Below are 19,886 nucleotides of genomic sequence, written 5' to 3'. Positions count from 1 at the left end.
ACTTTCTAATACTTTGTAAATAATTATTATTTAGTGATTATTGGCAAAACTTTTCTATTTTAGCTAAAAATTCTCAGAAACATGGTCATTACTACACATGTTAAGGAAGTATGCCTAATTAAACCTGCCCATTCCAATATCCTATTTTATGTAGAGAACTAAAAATTTGAGGATTGGAAATTTGCTAAAATCTTGTAGAAATGACCAATGTTAGAAATGACAATTTAATTCTACAGAATATTTTGTTTCACAGAAAGACACAACTATGTATGTACAGATAACATAAAATACTGATGTGCATTTGAGTACATTCCAGTGACTTAACCATGTGAAAGGTATATGCTTTTACATATACAATAGGAAGATCTCAGAGATATTTTGCTTTCTATCAAATTTGAGTCCTTAGGGAGGTTGAGATTGTCTCCATTGTTCATCATATCATACATACCATCTAGTACATTTATTATGTGATTCCTTTTAAAAATGTTACTTATCTACCAAAAAGTGTTTGTATATGTATTGTTTAAAAGAAATTACCATGTAAATCAATGAATACTTATTTATTGTTACCTTGACCCTACAATGCTGTGTCCACTCCACATTCATTCATAAAAAGAAATATTGAGTGCTTACTTTCTGCTCTGCAGTATAAGGTTTATTTCTCATAGCCCTATTGGGTAAGTATTACTATCCCTTTATAGCTGAAAAAAGTGAGACAAAGATAAGCTTTATAAATCATACTAGTTTATACACAGTCATTAAATGCCAGAGCTGTGATTTGAACCAATGTGTCTAACTCCAGAGGTCATAATTTTAACCACTTTGCTATACTTCCTCTAACTGGATTTAATCCTGGCTCAGTACAAACTGTATGCTAAAGGAAATTTATTCCTCTGGGAATCATACTTCTCATCTATAATGTAGGAATTTGATTAGATAATCTGTATTGTCCCTTCCACTTCTAAAATTCTCTAACTTTAGTTGATTCCCAAGTATTACCTGAATAGGTCAATTCTAGCGTACTAGAGAAACTGTCTTCAGTGAAATTTACATGTATTTTTGTCTTCCCCTTTGGTTGACAAAGTCATGTTTGCATAGTGGAAAGAACAAGACCAGAATTGTAAAAATTCTCAGCCATTCTTTTTAAACAGCTTCTGATACTAATAACTTACAGAACCTTTGTGAGTTTTCACATGTAAAATGGATCCACAGGATTGTTTTGAGAGTTAAGTGAGTTGATATATACTCAAACACACAACCCAACATACAGTTGCCATTAAATAAATCTAGATTTTTTTGTCCCTCAGTTTGTGAAGATAAAAGATTGGTGGATATAAATATGCTTTATAAATTAGACAAGGTAAAGAATCTTTTTACTTATCATCTACTAGGAGAGATAAATAGTTGTTATGTGAGGGACAATTTATAAACATCATTGAACACAAAACAAGATGGAATGCAGAGAAAAGAAATTTTGCTTCCAGGAGTACAGATGAGGAAAAATGGCTAATGATAAAGCTAAGGGTAAAAAAAAAAAAAATGCCAAGTTTAGGACAAGCTATAGATAACAGTGTGGTCATATGAAAGATGTTAGGCTTTTCACAATAAGTAGTGATATATGTGTATAGTCAGGATGGAGTGGAGGAGGGTGGAGTTGGCGTTTTTTCATAATACCCATTTGTCTCAGAAATACTAAAGAATAAAAACAAATGGTATTTGTATTCTTACTTAACTCTCACAGCAAAAAGATAGATTAAGAGAATATCAAACTGCTGTCCTATTTTAAGAAATCTTAAGTAGCCGGATGGCAAGTTCTCATGCCAAAGTTGTCTGATAAAGGAATTCCATGTGGTCACAGTACTGAATGTAATGTTAACTGTTAATAAAAATAATGAACTGTGATCACATTCCATGATTTAAAAATGTGTTTGCATTATTACTCTTGTATTTTACTGCCTGTGCCCAGCCCCTCCCACCTTTTAAGAAAAATACCATTCCCCTTTTATTGTTTTAAATAAGTAATTATAGAGATCCATCAACACAATAAGTGCTTTTCAAATGGCAGTTTATGAATTAGCAATTAGGTGACTAGTAGCCTGCATTTTTGTTTCAGATACATGGATTCTCAGGATTTCAATGTATTTGTTACTGGGAATTACAGTAGAATTTGAAAGCAAGTAATTCAGATTAACTTCTTTATTTTACACAGGAGATGAAAAAGACCAAATAGGTGATTTAACTCATCCAGATAACTCTGGACACATGTGACTTGAGCCAGCTGCTTGTCTTATGAGTCTAAATTTAGGACTTCCCAGAAATGGCTTCTTGTTTATTCAGGGCATTCCAGTTTGTTAATGTGATAGAACTTTTATGTCACTTTGATTAGTTGCTAAATTTTCTAGGTAGAGCTCTTCTCTGATTCTGGCTTTTGGGTGCCAAAGAGTTCGTACATGTATGCTTAAGATGTTTCTAGCAGTTAGCAACCAGGCTACTTCATCTGAATTTACTCTTTTCCCTCCAAGGGGCATAGCTAATTCAACAGTTTAAATCTGGAGATTACCTAATTTAAACTGAGGAGTGGTAGGAGCTCTTTTTGAGGAGCATTATCCTGATGACATCTTTATTTTTAGTAAAAAAGTTGGATAGTGTTTTGTGCTTCATTGGATCATGGCATTTCTTTATGTATTTTCCTTGCTTTTTAAAACTTCAGTTCACCAAGTATCTTTCACCTTTAAAATGAAGCATTGTAAAAAGGACTCAACACATGTAGCTACCTAGTAAATAGAGAAAGTGCAAGCCAAGAAATGAAGGCAGCCTCTAAAGATAGAAAATGCAAGGAGAGGACAGATTTTGTAGTTGCCAAAAAGCAATACAACCCTGTCACACACTCAGTTTTCATTTAATGACACTCATTTCAGACTTTTCACCTGGGCAACTGTAAGATAGTAAGTTTGTGTGGTTTTATACTGTATGGTTTGGATGTGAGATGTCCTTCCAAAGCTCCCGTGGAGTATTCATTCAGAGGTGAAATGATTGCATTGTGAGAGATGTAACCTAATCAGTCCACCCTAGTGTCAATGGACTGACTGGGTGGTATCTGTAGGTAGGTGTAGCTGGAAGAGGTGAATCACTGAGGGCATGCCTTGGAGGGTTTGTTCTTCACTGTGGCCCTTTTCCCACCCCTCTGCTTCTTGAACTTGTCATAAGCTGAGCTGCTTTCCTCCACTGGGCCCTTTCCCCATGTTGTGCTGCCTCCCCTGGGCCCAGAACAATGGAGTTGGTCATCTAATGACTGAGAACTCTGAAACCATAAGTCCCAAGTAAACTCTTCTCCTCTAAATTGTTTTTGTTGGTGTTTTGGTCACAGCGATGAAAAAGCTAACAAAAAAAATGTTACCTAGAAGTGGGGTTGGTGCTGATTAATCTTATCATGTGGTTCAGAAGCTTTTGGAAATGGTTTGCAGCAGGAATTTGAAAAATATTAGAAAAGCCTTAGAATGTTGCAAGCAGAGCTTGATGGTCAATTTTGGTGGAAGTTCAAAAGAGCAAAATGCTGGTAGGAGTGCAGACTATGTTCATGAGGTTTCAGAGGGAAATGAGACTTTATTGGGAATTGGAGTAGAGGCCAACTTATATCCTGGCAAAGAAATTTTCTACCTTTTTTTAAATTTTTTTTTTTTTTTTTTTAGTTGTCAATGGACCTTAAATATTTATTTATTTACATGCAGTGCTGAGACTGAATTTGAAGGTAAGGGCTTAATTAATCTGGCAGAGGAAATTTCAAGGCAGCACAGCATTTACTTAGGGTCGTAGATATTGCTGGCAGCATTTACTGTGAAAATCAGGAGCAGAAAGCAGAGCTAAAGGATTTTAAAATTTTTCAATTTTTTTGTCCAGAAAAGTGCATATACAGCTGGGATCAAAGACAGAGTTCTTATTGAAGAGATTACAGCTCCTAAAGTGATGTTACCCAGAAACAATAGAAAAAATACTTTGAGGGCATCTCAAGACCATATCTACTGCAGACTCAAGGGTTTAGGAGGAAAAATTTCTTTGAGAAGGAATCATGGGGGTGCCCTGATTATGAAGAGGGTCCTTGCTTACAGCTTACATGAGCTCTCTTTTAGCCTGACTCTCTTCATAGCCAGCTCATGTAAGCTGTAAGCAAGGACCCAGGGCCAGGGCTTCCCAAACTCTTTGGAGAGAACATCTTACAGCCAAGTATTCTAGATGATGTACTAAGAGTTACCTCCAAAGTTACCAGATCCCTTTGCCTAGATGAGCTTCAGTCTTGCTTTGGTCCTATCCTTCTTGCTACTTTGGAATGGGAATGTTTACTCTGCGCCATTGTATATTGGATACATGTAACTTGCTTTTGATTTTTATAAAGGCTCATAGCAAAGAGTTTGGCATCTCAGATAAGACTTTGGAGTTGGATTTTTAGATATTTTTAAAACTGTTAAGACTATGGGACTCTTGGAAAAATGAATTAGTCATGTTTCATTGTGAGATAGACATGAACTTTTGGGGACCAGGGGAAGAATGTGATGGTTTGGATATGAGATGTCTCTCCAAAGCTCCTGTGTTTCTACAGGAATATTCGTAGTTGAAAGAATTGAATAGTGAAAGTTATAACCTAATCAGTCCATCCTACTATATAGTAACTGTAGGCAGATGTAGTGTGGCTGGAGATGGTGGGTCAACAGGGGCGTGCTCTAGATGGGTGGTTCTTTCTGTAGCCCTGTCCACTCCCTTTCTCTCTCTGCTTCCTCAGTGCCATGAAGACAGCAACTTCCCTCCATGATATCCTTCACCCATAATGTGCTATTTCACCTTGGATCCGGAGCAATGGAGTCTACTGTCTGCAGACTGAGACCTCTGAAACCTCCTCTAAGTTGTTCTTGTTGAGTATTTTGGTCACAGCAATGAAAACCTAACTAAAACGTATACCAAGAAATGTGTGGTTATTTATCATAACAAATAGAAAACTAAAACTTCTAATACGTTGGGGGATTCATTGATTTGTCCTAAGGCATCCTGGCTTTTGCACTATGTGCAACTCCCAACCTAGCAAAACTGACGTATAATGTCTTATTATGATAAAAATAGTTTTAACCTTACAGATCACCTGAAAGAATATCGGGCCTCTCTAGATGACATTTCGGAGTCTCAATTTAACTTTTTATTTGTATTTCCTCTGTGCCAGCCCCTAGCCTAGGAACTGGGATGTCAAAGTAAAGAAGGTGCAGTTCTGTTTTAAAATATGTAGTCTAGCAGTAGAGAGAGAGAGAAATTATTGATGAAAGGCATCACAGAATGACAGTTGCCCAACTGAGTTATATTCAGACTGTGGTAGTAACAATCAGTACACATTGGAGAAGGAAAGAGGCTTAATCCTTACCTTCATGTGCTTTCAGTAGTAGAAGAGATCATAAAAATAATTATAAAATGGAAAGTAAAAGTAGGAAATAACCCCATTGACACCAACTGGTATGAGGACTTCTTTTTTACCATATCCTTCCCAGCACTTGTTATTGTATATATTTTGATTTTAGTCATTTTAGTTAGTTGTGGAATAGCAATACTTCCCAACTTAACCTATAGATTTCATGTGATTCCTAGATCCATATCAAAAACAAGATAAAACTCATATAGATTTTTTTATCTTTCTGTGGTGATGTGGATCACTCAGGGCCTTATACATGCTAATCATGTGGTCTTCATTTGCAGTTCTCTAATAATCAGTAATGCTAAGTATCATTTCATATATTTATTGGCCATGTATGTATCTTTGGAGAAATATCTATTCAAATCCTTTTGTCATTATTAAATTAATGATTTGTTTTTATTTTTGAGTTGTAATAGTTATTTACATATCTTGGGATACATGATTTGCAAATATTTTCTCACATTTTATAGCATATCTTTTCACTTTCTTTTTGTCCTCTGAAACACGAAATATTTTTTTCTCTAGTACTAGGAATTGAATCCAGGGGTGCTCTACCATAGAAATATATCCTCAGCCCTTTTTTATTTTTCATTTTGAGACAGAGTCTTGCTAATTGCCCAGTCTTAAACTAACCTGAGTAGCTGGAATGGTAGGCCTGTAGCACCAAAAAGTTTAATTTTAATAAGGTTTAATTTATCTCCTTTTGTTTTTGTTAACTCTGCTTTTGGTGTTATATCTAAGAAAACTTTACCGAATCCAAGATCAAAAAGATTTACACCTATAATTTCTTCTAAGAATTTTATGTATTTTAGTGCCTATATCTAAGTCTTTGATCAATTTTGAGTTACATATGTCTTGTGAGGAAAGAGTCCAACTTCAATATTTTGCATGTTGATATTCAATTCTCTTTTTTAGTTTATTTTGAGAATTCTTCAGTATTTTCTATATAAAGATCATTTTGTCTACAAATAATAATTGTATTTATTGCTTCACATTCTGAATACCTTCTTTTACTTATTTTTGTTGGCTAACTGTCTTGGCTAGAACTTCCACTGCAATGTTGTATAAAAGTGGTTAAAACCCAGCAATTTTATCTTGTTTTTTGATCTTAAGAGACAAAAGAGACAAAACTTTCAGTCTTTCTTTTTTTTTTTAAATATTTTTTTTAGTTGTAGATGGACACAATACCTTTATTTATTTTTATGTGGTGCTGAGGATCGAACCCAGTGCCTCACACACGCAACCACTAAGCCACAACCCCAGCCCCATCAGTCTTTCAACATAATTTTTATAGCTTTGGGTTTTTGGAGATGCCCTTTATTGGATTGAGGAAGTTCTCTTTTATTCCTACTTTGTTGAATGCTTTTATCATGAAATTTTGTTGAGTGTTTTTATCATGAAAGAGTGTTGGACATTAACATTTTTTTCTGCATGAATTTATATCTTGAATTTTTGTCCTTTAATATGTTAATAAGGTGTTTAAACTTGTTACTTTCCTAGGATAACTCTCAATTGGTCATGGTGTATAATTCTGTTTATGTGTTGCTGTTTTCAGTTTACTATTATTTTGTTGAATATTTTTACCACTATAAAGGATATTGGTCTATAGTCATCTACTTTTTGTCACCAGTGTAATTAATACTAGATTCAGAGAATTAGTTGAGAAGGAAATACTTCTTGTTTCTTGTTTTCTAGAAGAATTTTTGAAAATTTTTTTAATTCACCAGTAGAGCCATTTTGCCCTAGCATTCTCTTTGTGAAAAAATTTTTATATTTTTTATTCAATCTGTTTACTTGTGATATGTCTTAGTCTCTTCTATGGTACTATAACAGAATGGCACAGACCAAAGTTATTAGCAGAAATTTATTAACTTACAGTTCCAGAGCCTGAGAAGTTAAAGATCAAAATGCTAGCGTGTCACCAAATTTATTCCTCGATGGAAGAGCAAAGAGAGCAAAAGGAATTGAAATTCATGTTTTAATAAGGAAACCACTCCTACAATTAGAGCATTAATGCATTCACACTTATTAAAAGTCCTACCTCCCCAAACTTCTTAATTAGGGATCCAGTGTCCAACACATGAACTTTGAGGAACTGTATTCAAACCCCAAAAAGTCTTTTTATTTTTCTAATTATCTTGAATTAAATTCAGTAGTTTTATCTTTCTACAAATTTGTCTCTTTGTCTAGGTTGTATACTTTGATGATATATAATTATCTGTCGTATCCCCTTAGAATCTGTTTTAATCCATTAATCCCTTGCCAGTCTAGCCAAATTTCTGTCAATTTTGTTGATCTTTTCAAAGAATCAACTTAGATTTCATTGATTTTTTTTCTCTATTGTTTTTCTATTATTTTATTTTCAATCCAATATTCATTGTTTCCTTCCTTCTCCCTGCTTTCAGTTTGTCTTGTTCTTCTTTTTCTAAGCTCTTAAAATAGAAGATTAGGTTATTGATCTCAGATATTCTTTTAAGATAGGCATTGTATATTTTAAAAAGAAAAATCCAATCATGTGTTGCCTATAAAAGATACATCTTGCTGGGCACAGTGGTGCATGCTCAGAATCCCAGTGCCTCTGGAGGCTGAGGCAGGAGGATCACAAGTCCAAAGCCAGCCTCAGCAACATAGCTAGACCTTATCTCAAAAAATAAAAAGGACTAGGGATGTGGCTTAATGCTTAAGCACCCCTGGGTCAATCCCTGGGAAGAAGAAGAAGAGGAAGAAGGAGGAGGAGGAGGAAAGAAGGGGATGAAGAGGTGAGGAGACAAAAAGATAGGTGATAAGGAAAAGAATCAAAAAATGAATTTCTTTCAAACAGCAATCATAATTAAACTGGAGTTGCTGTGGGCTGGGGTTGTGACTCAGGAGAAGAGCACTCACGTAGCACCACTGGGTTTGATCCTCACCACCACATAAAAATAAAATAAAGGTATTGTGTCCACCTACAACTAAAAAATATATATTAAAAAAAGAAAGTGGAGTTGCTGTATTAATATTAGACAAAATAAGCTTTAATAAATAGTATATGAGGGGTATTTCATAATGATACAGATGTCAATACATCAAGCTTATTTTACTGAGAGCACAGTATTAAAAACTACAATTGTTGAATTGTCTATAGCATAGTATTAAAAACGACAATTGTTGAATTGTCTATTTCTTTTTCCAATTCTCTCATTTTTGATCCACTGATTTTTAATGCTGTTGTTAGGTATGTATATAATTACATCTTCCTCATGTACTCACCCTTTTATCATTTGAAACATCCTTTTTTCTCTAATACGACTTCTTGAATCTCATTTTGTCTAATATTAATATAGCAATCCAGCTTTATTATGATTATTGTTTGCAATACAATATTCTTCCATTCTTTTATTTATACCCTATCTTGTGTCTTTGAATCTAAGTTGTATGTTGTATAAACAACACATGGTTAGATCTTCCCTTTCTATTTGGTCTGGCAGTCTTTGCCTATTGATTGAGGTATTTACACCATATATATTTAATGTACTTATTGCTATTGTGTGAAGTTTACATTTTTCATTTCAATTTAGTTTCATATTATTCCTATCCTTTTGTCCTTTCTTGACCTCTTCTTTTGTATTAAATATCCTTAGTATACACAGATTCTAATTTCTGTGTTAACCTTTTTAAAAGTTTATTTAGTGTTTCTCTTGAGAATACAATCTACATCTTAATTTACCACAAACAGCTTCATATGAATCAACTTTAATAAAATGTAGAAAATTTACTGTAATATAGTTCCCTACCCTTTTTCCTATTTCTGTCATATATATTAGATTTGTATATGTTGTAAACCAAACAATTAATTGATGGGCTCTCTGTCATCTATATGTGTGTTACATGTATATAGAATTGAATGAGAATAAATGAGAAATAAGTTTCATAGAATCTTAATTAATTCACATAATTACCAGTTCTGGAGCTCTTTATTTTTTTATTGTGTAATTGAGGTACAATTGGTGTCATTTTCTTCAGTATCTCTTTAAAGGTAATTCTGAATCTTTATTTTAATTCTTTTTAAAGGCAATGGCTTTATTTTACTCCCAGTTTTAGATTGATTATTTGAATTGTATTTTTTTTTAGAATTTCTCATTCCACTATTTTCTGGTGTCCATTGTTGCCTCTGAAAAGTTAGCTATTAATCATGTTGATATTTATATTTTTATTGTGCTTTGTTCATTTGGAGGGTAATTTCCCTAAATTAAATTTTTGAAATTTGTCTCCCTTATGATGTGTGACTATTGATGTCTCTGTGTTTAAAAAACAATTTTTTTTTTTGATGGAAGAAAGGAGGAGAGTTATACTTGGGATTCACCGCAGAGCCTTTTAAATACTTGCTTTTAGTTTTACATATGGTTTTCTAGGTTATACACAATGTCTGTGTAGTTCAATGGTATGCCTGTGGTTGGACAGTAGTTGTGCTTAAATACTTCAAGTCAGTAATTCATTCTCTGCTCATGGATCTCTGTATTGATAAGAGAAAGACATTTCAGGGCTGGGGATGTGGCTCAAGCGGTAACGTGCTCGCCTGGCATGTGAGGGCGCTGGGTTTGATCCTCAGCACCACATAAAAATAAAATAAAGATGTTGTGTCCACCGAAAACTAAAAATAAATATTAAAAATTCTCTCTCTCTCTCTCTCTCTCTCTTAAAAAAAAGAGAAAGACATTTTAGATTTCAAGTGCAGACTGTATTCAGGTGTTACTGAGCTTTTACTTTCTACTGTGCCCTTTTCATCTCTGTGCATGTAATTATTCAGCCTTAGGGTTGGCCCAGAATACAAGGTCATCCTTGTTTATCTCTGGTCCTCATTGCCTATGTTCTAAGTCTCAACCAAGAATATGCTTTTCTCAATTAGGATCATTCATGTTTGCCCTCTCCCAAGATCATTTATTCCACTGACCACTGCAAGGTTTGGGCATCATGCATTAAGTGTGCCCCCTTTGACCATTTCAAATAAGCTCTTCTCTGAATTAGAAGAACCTGTGCTCTGAGTAGGTTGTGGTTGGTGGTGACAAGAGTAGCCCCAGGCCAGCATATAACGAAGTCTGGCTGTTTTTACCTAACAATTAGCAGTTTTTCAAATTAAATTTTTAAAAAAATTTTAAACTCATATGTTCAAATTCTGAAGTGAAATGCCTTGTCTTTTTTTTTTTTTTTTTTGCCTATCTCTATAGTTTATTTTTGGGGAGAGTTTGTGGATATACTCAACCATGGCAGGAAGTCCTACTTCTGTTCTTGTTTTACACATGAAATTTTTTCTTGTCTTGAATGAATGCCATATTAATTGGTTTGTTATATTTTCTTTGGGGTAAGTTTTTGTTTTATCTTTGTCTGGAATGTGTACAATTTTTAATTCAAATGTTGAATGATCCTTGGTTGTGTATTCATATTAGAAAAGAGAAAAGCTATGTAGAAATTGTATTTGGATGGCACTGGTTTTACTGATAAAATTTGCTGTGGAGTAAATAGCATTCTAAAGTAAGTGAAAGGCCAGAATGGGACCAACTTTTTTGGGGGACATCCATATTCATACTACCTTTCCTACTTTTCTAGACAGTCAATTTATTTCTTTGAATATATCATTTCTCTCATTTATTTATTTACTTTACCCACAGTTAAACATTTAACAATAGAAAAGGAAAAAACAAAAAAAAGTAGTTACTTGTATAAAAGGTGGGGAAGGGAAGTTCAGTGTTTCTTGGCCAAACCTTCAACTGATTTTGATTTTTAGTATTCACACATCTGTCACAGATACCAAAGCACAAAGCACTTCTTTAACTGCAGCTCCCTCAGCATACATTCTTGTGAGCTTTTATGTCTCTTTCTTCTAGGACTATTCTTACATCTGTCTTACCCTGTATAATTTGTACTGATGACTCTCTTCTTTGTTGAAAATGTACAACTCCCTTCCTTCAACACACCTCTTTTTTTAAAATCTATTTAAAGAGATGTATCAGGAACAAAAGAAAAAATATGCTGTTTGATCTTTCTACTTGCTGTGGTTTCAATATAGGTTGTTCCTATCAAAACTTCACATTAAGGCTTGGTCCCGAGGTTAGCAGTATTGGAAGCTTAGTGAGAGGGGTATGGGTCATGGAAGAAGGGCCTTGTGAATTAATTAATGCTTCTTTGTCCTTCTGCCATGAGGTATTCACCAGAGGCTGAGCAGATACTAGTACTCTTGAACTCCCCTCCCCCACTTCAGAACTGTGAGACAAAAATCTCTTTTCTTTATAAATTATCCTGTGGCAGGTATATTCTGTTATAGCAATAGAAAACAGACTAAGATGCTAACCAAAAACTTTGTGCACCTATTTTAAATAGTGGGTACATGCTCTCTTCTGTCCTGTTTCTTCTTGTTTTGTTTTGTTTTGCAGTGCTGGAGATTTTTTTTTTTTCTTACAAGTACAAGGCCTTGCCTATGATAAGCAAGTGCTTTACCACTGAGCTGCATTCCCATCTCTTGAGTTCTGTTTTGGTTCTCCTTTTAAACATTTTCTACATTGCTATCCTTCTTTATCATTGTTGTTTATAGTTCATTATGGACATGTTTTTAAAGAAGCAGTTTATTTTTTATTATTATAATGGTTATTATTTTAGTATATTCTACCAGCACTCATATCTCCTTTACCAGGTAATTAATGTTCGCAACATTGACAGTTTATGGAATAGTAAGTTTAATTTTTTCCTTTGGTGAAACTTATTGGCTAAAAGCTATAAACAAAAGCATTTTGCTTTAGAGCAGATATTGTCACCAAGAAAGCAATTTCAGTCGTTTTGGGGTATTCCAAATAAACTGTGATTTCAGCTATGTAGGTGACATGCTGTATCTCTGAAATGGCTTCATACTGTCGGCATCTCTAGTTCCTAGATAGAATTGACTCATTTCCCTCTTTAAATTCTTCCTTTTCAATTATTTTGTTCAAACTCACTTCCCAGAGGATCAAGTTTCTATGAGGGTTTATGTCTCTTTCTGATAAAATATCAACTGTAATTCAACATGGGATAATGGATGTTAGCAGCATCTAAGGACTGCTTTAGGATTACACCAGAGAACAAGAAATATGAAGGCAATCTTTACATATTAGAAAAAAACAATTGGAATCTACTTCATATCAGTTTCCTAGACAACCTAGGTCTAACCAAGGGATCAGTTTGGCTGTTCATAGATAACAAAATAATATTTTCTATAACTAATGCATTTATTGTTTGACTTTTTTTCTTTTTCTATTCATCAGTCAAGGCAAAGAAATAAAATATAGATTTTGGAAATAAAGAAGTTAAACTCATTATTTACTACAGGAAAAAAGTTTAACAAATATTTTGGATAAACATCAAAAATCTTATATGTACATGTATAAAAAAGGAAAGGTTTTGCAAAGAGATATTATTTTCAACATTTAAAATATGAAGTACCTAGGAATAAATATATCAAGAGATATGAAACTCCCATTGGAAAAATATTATTATTGTGTGACAGTAAGACCTCAATAAATATATAATATGCATAGCTTGAAAAACTCAATGTTGTGCAGATGCTGAATTGATCAATACAATCTTAATCAAATTATTAACTGTCATCCTTATGGTGAGGAAAGAAAAATACTTGACAAGAGATTTTAAATTTTTGTGGAAAAGCAAAAGATCAATAGCCAAGAAGACAAATAGTATACTTTGATGTAGGGAAAGACCAATAAACTGGTGGAATCTTATTAGTGTAAGTGGAGGCTGTGGACCACAACATTGGTGATGTTACTTAAAATCTTGTTAGAATATAGAGTTTCAGGACTGAACCTAAAGCAACTTAATCAAAATCCATTTTTAGCAAGATTTTCAATTATCTTGAGCATTTTCTGCACATACAAAGATGTATTTAAAATAATAGATATTAATGAGTATATTTAAATAATATAAAAGTCATGACACAAACACCCGGTGACAGAATCCAGGAATCTGTTTTTAATAAGGTCACCCAGAAAAGTGGAAAAGGTAGGGCAATTAGTAATTAAATATGAAAAAAGTAATCAAGTTGGAATCATTAGTTTTATATGGTGCAACCATTTCTTTAGAAGTGGTCAATTTTTAGCAAAATGAAGGAATGTTTTAAATATTCATTTCTCCAGGTGCCACTGTTATATATGTGCCTACGAGGTATGGTCCCTCTTGTTTATAAGCTTTCCTTAGGGACTCCAACTTCAAGATATCTTTATGTATTCCCAGAATAACATCTTTATTAATTCTTCATAGCTCAAGCCTATAAGTCATACTCTACCAATGTAGACTATTAATGTGATGTGCCCTCTTCCTCCACTATGGCAGTAATAAAGGTTTGTCCCATTATTTTATAGGTATATTTTATGAATTTTGGGAAAAAAACTGCTGAAGATATTAAAAGAAGGAACAGTTCTAATACTGACAACTCATAAGAAAATAATATTCTTCCTGCTTAAGATTAGACAACCAGCTCATTTTTAAGAGTCTTCTGAAATAAAATTAGGTGAGAAATGTTTTTCTTAATGTTTTGAATAATTTGTACTCTATCTCCTGAGTTTCCTTGAAGGCTTCTATAATTCTATTCCTTTGGCCTCTAAGAGAATACAGTTAGCATTTTCCTTTAGGAAGTTAGTGTGCCAGCCAGCTGTCAGCCTTATGATATACCTGATCTCCAATGTCAGGGGAAGCACAATTCAATTTTAAACCAAGTTTTCTGCATGACAGTGCAGCAGGGCTGCCAGCATCTCTCTTTATGTCCCTTTCTTTGAAATTTCCCCTTCTACACACACAGTATACTTTTATTTTTAAATCCTTTGTGTGAGATGAAACCTCCACTAACTGACTTTACTTGTCTTTAGTTAAAAATCAATGAATTGAATAAAATAATCCGTATTTCTGTTATCCTTTCTCATTTCTAGAAAATAAAATACTGCTGCTTGTTTAACTTGTGACTTGTCTAAACATGTTGAAAGCATTGACTATAAGGCATAACACTCAGGCTCTGAAAGGGAACTGTGACAAGTTCAGTCAAAAGGGAAAAGAGGAATAATTTATAAAAGGCGCTGCAGATAATGATGCCAGCCAGTTATTTTAAAATGCATCCATCTCACCTTTTAATGAATTAGATTTGTCAACAGCAAATGTTTTATGCACTACTTCTAATAAAAGTGGCACACTAGGAATGCAATGCTTTGAGGTTGGCTTCTTCAAAGCTTTAGAGTATCTTCAATTCAAAGATATTTTTTAAATAATAGATATTAAAAAGTATATTTAAATAATATTAAGGTTGTGACACAAACACCAAGTGACAAAATTCAGGAGTTTCAAAGCAGAGGCTGACATGCCATCACTATTTCACATAGTTACTGCTTTTTAAATTAGGAGGATAACAGACTGATTTGGGGATTTTGTGTCAGTTTAACTTTAAATTCTCTTGTTGTTTTGGTTGGTGTCACAACCTTAATGTCAACTTTTCAAATAGGTTTCTACATTTCCTTTGGTTTGGGGTCATTAAAAAATGCATATGATAAATCTAAGAGGCATAAATAGGTCACACTGAAGTGGAATTCCTTGCTTCCCTGGAGTTAAGACACAGCTAATACCTGCATTGTAAGTGGGAAAAGTTAACTCAGGCATTTTCAGTAAATTTTTGTTTTTCAGGTATTTGATTCCAAAAAAATGTGAACCCAAACAATAAGATATGATGTTGGTATAATCCTGTTCACATTCTGTTCTTCTTATACCCTTAATCCTAATAATTTGATATCTTTCATTATTGTCTTTTTTAAAATATTAAGAATCAATATCAAAGATGAGGCAATGCTTTAAAAAGGACTCTGTGGCTGTTGTTAAAACAGAATTTCCTTGGGTACTATGATTTAGTGTGCCAAAGTAGCTAGTTCATTGAAGCTGTATTAGCCTGTCCCAGCCTTCTCCTATTCTAGGAACACTATGATTAACTGGCTACAGACTCACCAAAAATAAACAAACAAATAAATAAATAAAGACTCATAGTTCCCACAAATGATATTTCTTTTCACTAAAAGCACAAGTTTCATTTCATTTGAACAATACTTATTTGATGTAGTTGAATACAAGTGAATTTTGCCTTATAAACTTCCAAACTTAGTTCTTCAAATAAAGCATTTTTATGCAGATTTGAGGGGTAGTAAACTCTTATTTATTTTATTATTTTTTAATTGACACTTGTCTCAGAAAGCAAAACAAAGTAAATAAAATATGATGAGTGGAAAATTAAAAAGGAATATTAGTGTCACACAAGACATTAAGGAAACTTCCAAGAATATATCTAACCCTAATCTGCAAGAAGAGAATGGCAGAAAAAATGTACTTACCCAAATTGTTCCTTTTCTTTGATTCTTACCTGACGTAATCTTATGGGGCAGGTAGGTCATACATACCTGTGCTGAATCTAGCTTTAATTTAGAAAACAAAACGTAATAGAATTTGTTCCCAATTTTTTAAATTACTTGTGTTAAAAAAATAAAAAATGAAAAGGCAGGTTTGTTTGTTTGTTTTGGGGTGTGTGTGTGTGTGTGTGTGTGTGTGTGTGTGCTTAACCTTTTCTTGCTGACTTTTAAAGATACCCACAAAACAAAAACAGTTCATAGTTCTCAACTCCTCCCTGACTGAACCACCAAGTTTTACCCTCTCTGGGTTTTATCAATGCCTGGGATAACATTAATCTTTATTTTCTAATGTGTTCCATTCCTTCTCTGTCTTTATTTTTCAATCATATTTGATAAATTTCTTACAGTTTTCATTTGTTATGAAATTTTATCTTTACTTCTAGTCCTACTTTACTTTTTCTACCCCTAGTTCCTTTCTTATAATATCATTTTTAAATTGCCAAAATTCTAATATTATTATTCTTTCTAAACCCTAGTCTTCAAAAGCAAGAGGTAATTATTCTGTATCTCATAGCGATTTGAAAATATCTACAATTATCTTAAGGATTTGTTAAATCCTTCTAACCCACTTAAGCTATAGCAGTACTCTTCCTTGAACAAATTTTTAACATCATTGTTATTATTCATACTAATCCTACATAAAAATCCAACATGAAATGAAAATTTTTAAGCAAAAATCGCTGTGTCTGAATTCAAAGGAAGTTATTCAAATAAGTGAATTGGAACACAGTATGTACCTGCATCATGAAAAAAATCTTCTGGCCTATAAACAAGTTATGCTACTTAAATATCTTACACCATGCTGGCTTCATGCAAATTTATTAGAGCAGTTTCAGATTTATGTATTTAATAAAGGTGAATAGTAGATCTAACTATTTAATATCCTTCAATGCACTGTGTTCTAGGTGACTGCTTGGAAAAGAATCAATGACATATTATTTAGTGTTTCTGCTAGATTAATCATTTCTATAAATCACTTTTCTAAGGATATAATATATGATTTCAATATTTTTCATTTATGCCAAGGTATAACATTTCTTGAGTTTTACATGACAGGGACTGTTCCAAGTACTTTCTACAGATTATCTCATGTAATCCTGATAACAATCCTGAATGATCTTCCTCTTTTACAGTTGGGGCAGAGGTATACAAAGAGATTACATTAACTCATTAAGTAATGGAGTTGGGATTCAAACATAAGCAGTGTGACTCCGAGTTCTTACTACTCAAAATGTGATCCTATGCCAACAGTATGACTATCCCTTGGGAATGTGTTAGAAATGTAGAAACTTAGACCTACTGAAAAGTCTAGATTTTTAACAAATAATAATTGATACGTTAAAATTGAAAAAGTGTAGCTCTAAGTTACTTTACTATTGTGCCTTTATATACATCTTTTAAGTATCTTTTAAAATAAATTTCTGGTTTTTTTGTATGACACTGAATTTCCATCTTTGTGCTGATTTGGAGATTCCTGTCATATTTCAAGTGCATTATCATGGGATCTATAAAATAGCTAAATATAAGCAGGAATGAGGTAGACCCAAATTATCTTGAAAGCAGTTGAATGAAGAGCACATTAAAATAATCCCACAACATAAATAGCAAGCCTGTCATTCTCCAGGGGCAGATATTTGTTTCAAAAAAGACTTTCTTAAAGTCACAGTAGAGCACTTTATCTTTGAGTGCAGACTCTAGAGATAGGCTGTCTGCCTACCTCCTAATTCCAACTGTTGGATCTCAGTAGAGTTTCATAACTCTCCATACTTCAGCTTTCTCATCTGGAAAATGAGGTCTAAAACCATACATTACAGGATTATAAGGATCAATCAGTTAGGGCATATAAAAGGTTCACTTACCTTTTGTGAGATAGATGAATAAACATTAACTACTGCTGTTCTTAGCCATGATTCCATCTTGGGTAGAATGAATCCATACTTCATACTTCTTTGTTATCTTTTGATAATCTTTTTGGTAATAAAAAACCATAACATAAATAGATATATTTGCTATTAAAGTTCATATCACAAACCAGTTTTTGTGTTTTCTGAAAACTTCTCCCTATGGCATTTTCTGCCTGTAAGTTCTGCTAATGCCACTAGATTATGATGCTTAAGAAGTCCAATGCAAATAAAAAGGAATTATGATAAAATGCATTACATCTTAAATATATGTGCTTCTGACTGAAAAAAGACGACGAGATGTGAGTCCAGTTGGCCAACATCTTACATGAGTAATATAGAAAAATTAGATGGATAAAGAATGTTTGTTTACAGGTTGAGCTAAGGTTGTAGCTTTGTGAGAGAGTGCTTGCCTAGCATCTGTGAGGCACTGAGTTCAATCCTCAGTCCCACGTAAAAATAAATAAATAAAACAAAGGTATTGTGTCCATCTACAATTAAAAAACAATTTTTTTAAAAAAAATAAGGTTGGATGTTCTCAAAGCTGGTTTTGTCTTTCTGGGTGAGCATAATATTGAAATAATCAGGATAATATTCAAGGGAATGATGGTCTGGTATATAAGTACTCACCTAACAACTATATATATATATATATATATTCAGAAATATATATAATGTGTGAAGTAAGAGTGCATGGAAAGTACTGCTTTGAAAGCTTATTTATAAAAGACATTGAAATAAAAACGCTTGATGAAAAGCATGCCCTGGAAAACCTTAAAATTTCCAATTTGGGTGCCTATAATGAAACTTTAATTTATTCGATCTTTGGTGGCCCAGGTACTTGAATTTTTAGTTAGGGTCTACAGTAATGTGTCTTAAATTTGTTTTGTACAGTATTTTGAGAAACTCCAATGGAAATGAAGACATGAATTGAAAAGGTTTTTTTTTTTTTTTTGGCTTGATGTAGTGGTGCATGCCTGCAATTCCAACAATTCAAGAGGCTGAGGCAAGAGGATCACAAGTTTGAGGCCACTCTCAGCAATTTAGCAAGACCCTATCTCAAAAAAAATAGAAAAAGACTAGGTATTTAGCTCAATGGAGAGCACCCCTGTATTCAGTCCTTAATACCACAATCAATCAATCAATCAGTAGAAAAATTAGAAGAAGAAAAAGAGAAAGGATTTGCTTTTTTATTTTTGGTACTAGGGATTGCACCCAGGGACACTTTACCACTGAGCTATATCCCTATTCCTTTTTACTTTTATTTTGAGACAAGGCCTTGCTAGCTTGAAGAAGCTGTCCTCAAACTTATGATCATCATGCCTTAAGTTTCTGAGTCACTATTACAGGTGTGCATTGTTGCACATAACTCAAAAAAGGGTTTTGTTACTGCTCCCTCCTTTTTGCAACATTCTACTCTTGGGTACTTTTTCTCCCCAACCTCCAACCCTGCTTTCTTTATCTTCCTTGGCTTTTGTTCTACCTTCTGCTAATAGTCCCCAACCCAATCTTGATTTTTTGCCTTTCTCTTTTTTACCCTTTTTCAAAGAACATCTCTTCTGGATTTATCAATCATATGTTTACAGGTAGTTCTAGAAAGTAATCACAAATTTACCTTTTTTTTTTTTTTTGTACTAGAGATTGAACTCAGGGCCTTGTGCATGTAAGGCAAGCACTGTGCCAACTCAGCCCACAAGTTTATCTTTTTAATCTAAATTTTTTGAACCATTCTGTAGCTTTGATATTAACTTAGATTTAATGTGGACAATATTAAAAAATAGAATAGAATAGAAGATATCAGTGAAGCTTTTGAGGGTGAAGCTTTGTGAAGCTTGTGTTTAAAATGTATATTTATACACATACACATTACATTTCCATGCATTTTTTTAAACCTGTAATTGATAGTCCAAAAGTTCTTTGAACAATATTGTCTGCCTCTTCGTCTCTTAAACTGCAGTGTAACACTGTGAGCATTATCCTTTCTCCTGAACTCCTCTCATGTATCTCTTCCATCTTTACTCTGGACGTTTCCATTTGTATTACAAACTCAAAATCATCATTCAGTATTCTAATTTGTCATAT

The 19,886-nt window shown here is 33.4% G+C and overlaps 1 protein-coding gene across 1 annotated transcript in view; it reads left to right on the top strand.

The window, feature by feature from the left end:
• Kiaa0825 (KIAA0825 ortholog) overlaps positions 1 to 19,886 on the top strand; it is a 378,474-nt gene that overhangs the window by 1,646 nt on the left and 356,942 nt on the right. The window contains exon 2 of the mRNA XM_077800531.1: positions 4,775 to 4,903. The gene's annotated coding sequence lies outside the window, so the exon portion shown is untranslated. The remainder of the gene's footprint in view (positions 1 to 4,774; positions 4,904 to 19,886) is intronic.

The sequence above is a fragment of the Urocitellus parryii genome, chromosome 1 (genome assembly GCF_045843805.1).
Source record: "Urocitellus parryii isolate mUroPar1 chromosome 1, mUroPar1.hap1, whole genome shotgun sequence".
In the NCBI taxonomy this organism is placed as follows: Eukaryota; Metazoa; Chordata; class Mammalia; order Rodentia; family Sciuridae; genus Urocitellus; species Urocitellus parryii.
This window is presented reverse-complemented; position numbering and strand designations above follow the sequence as displayed.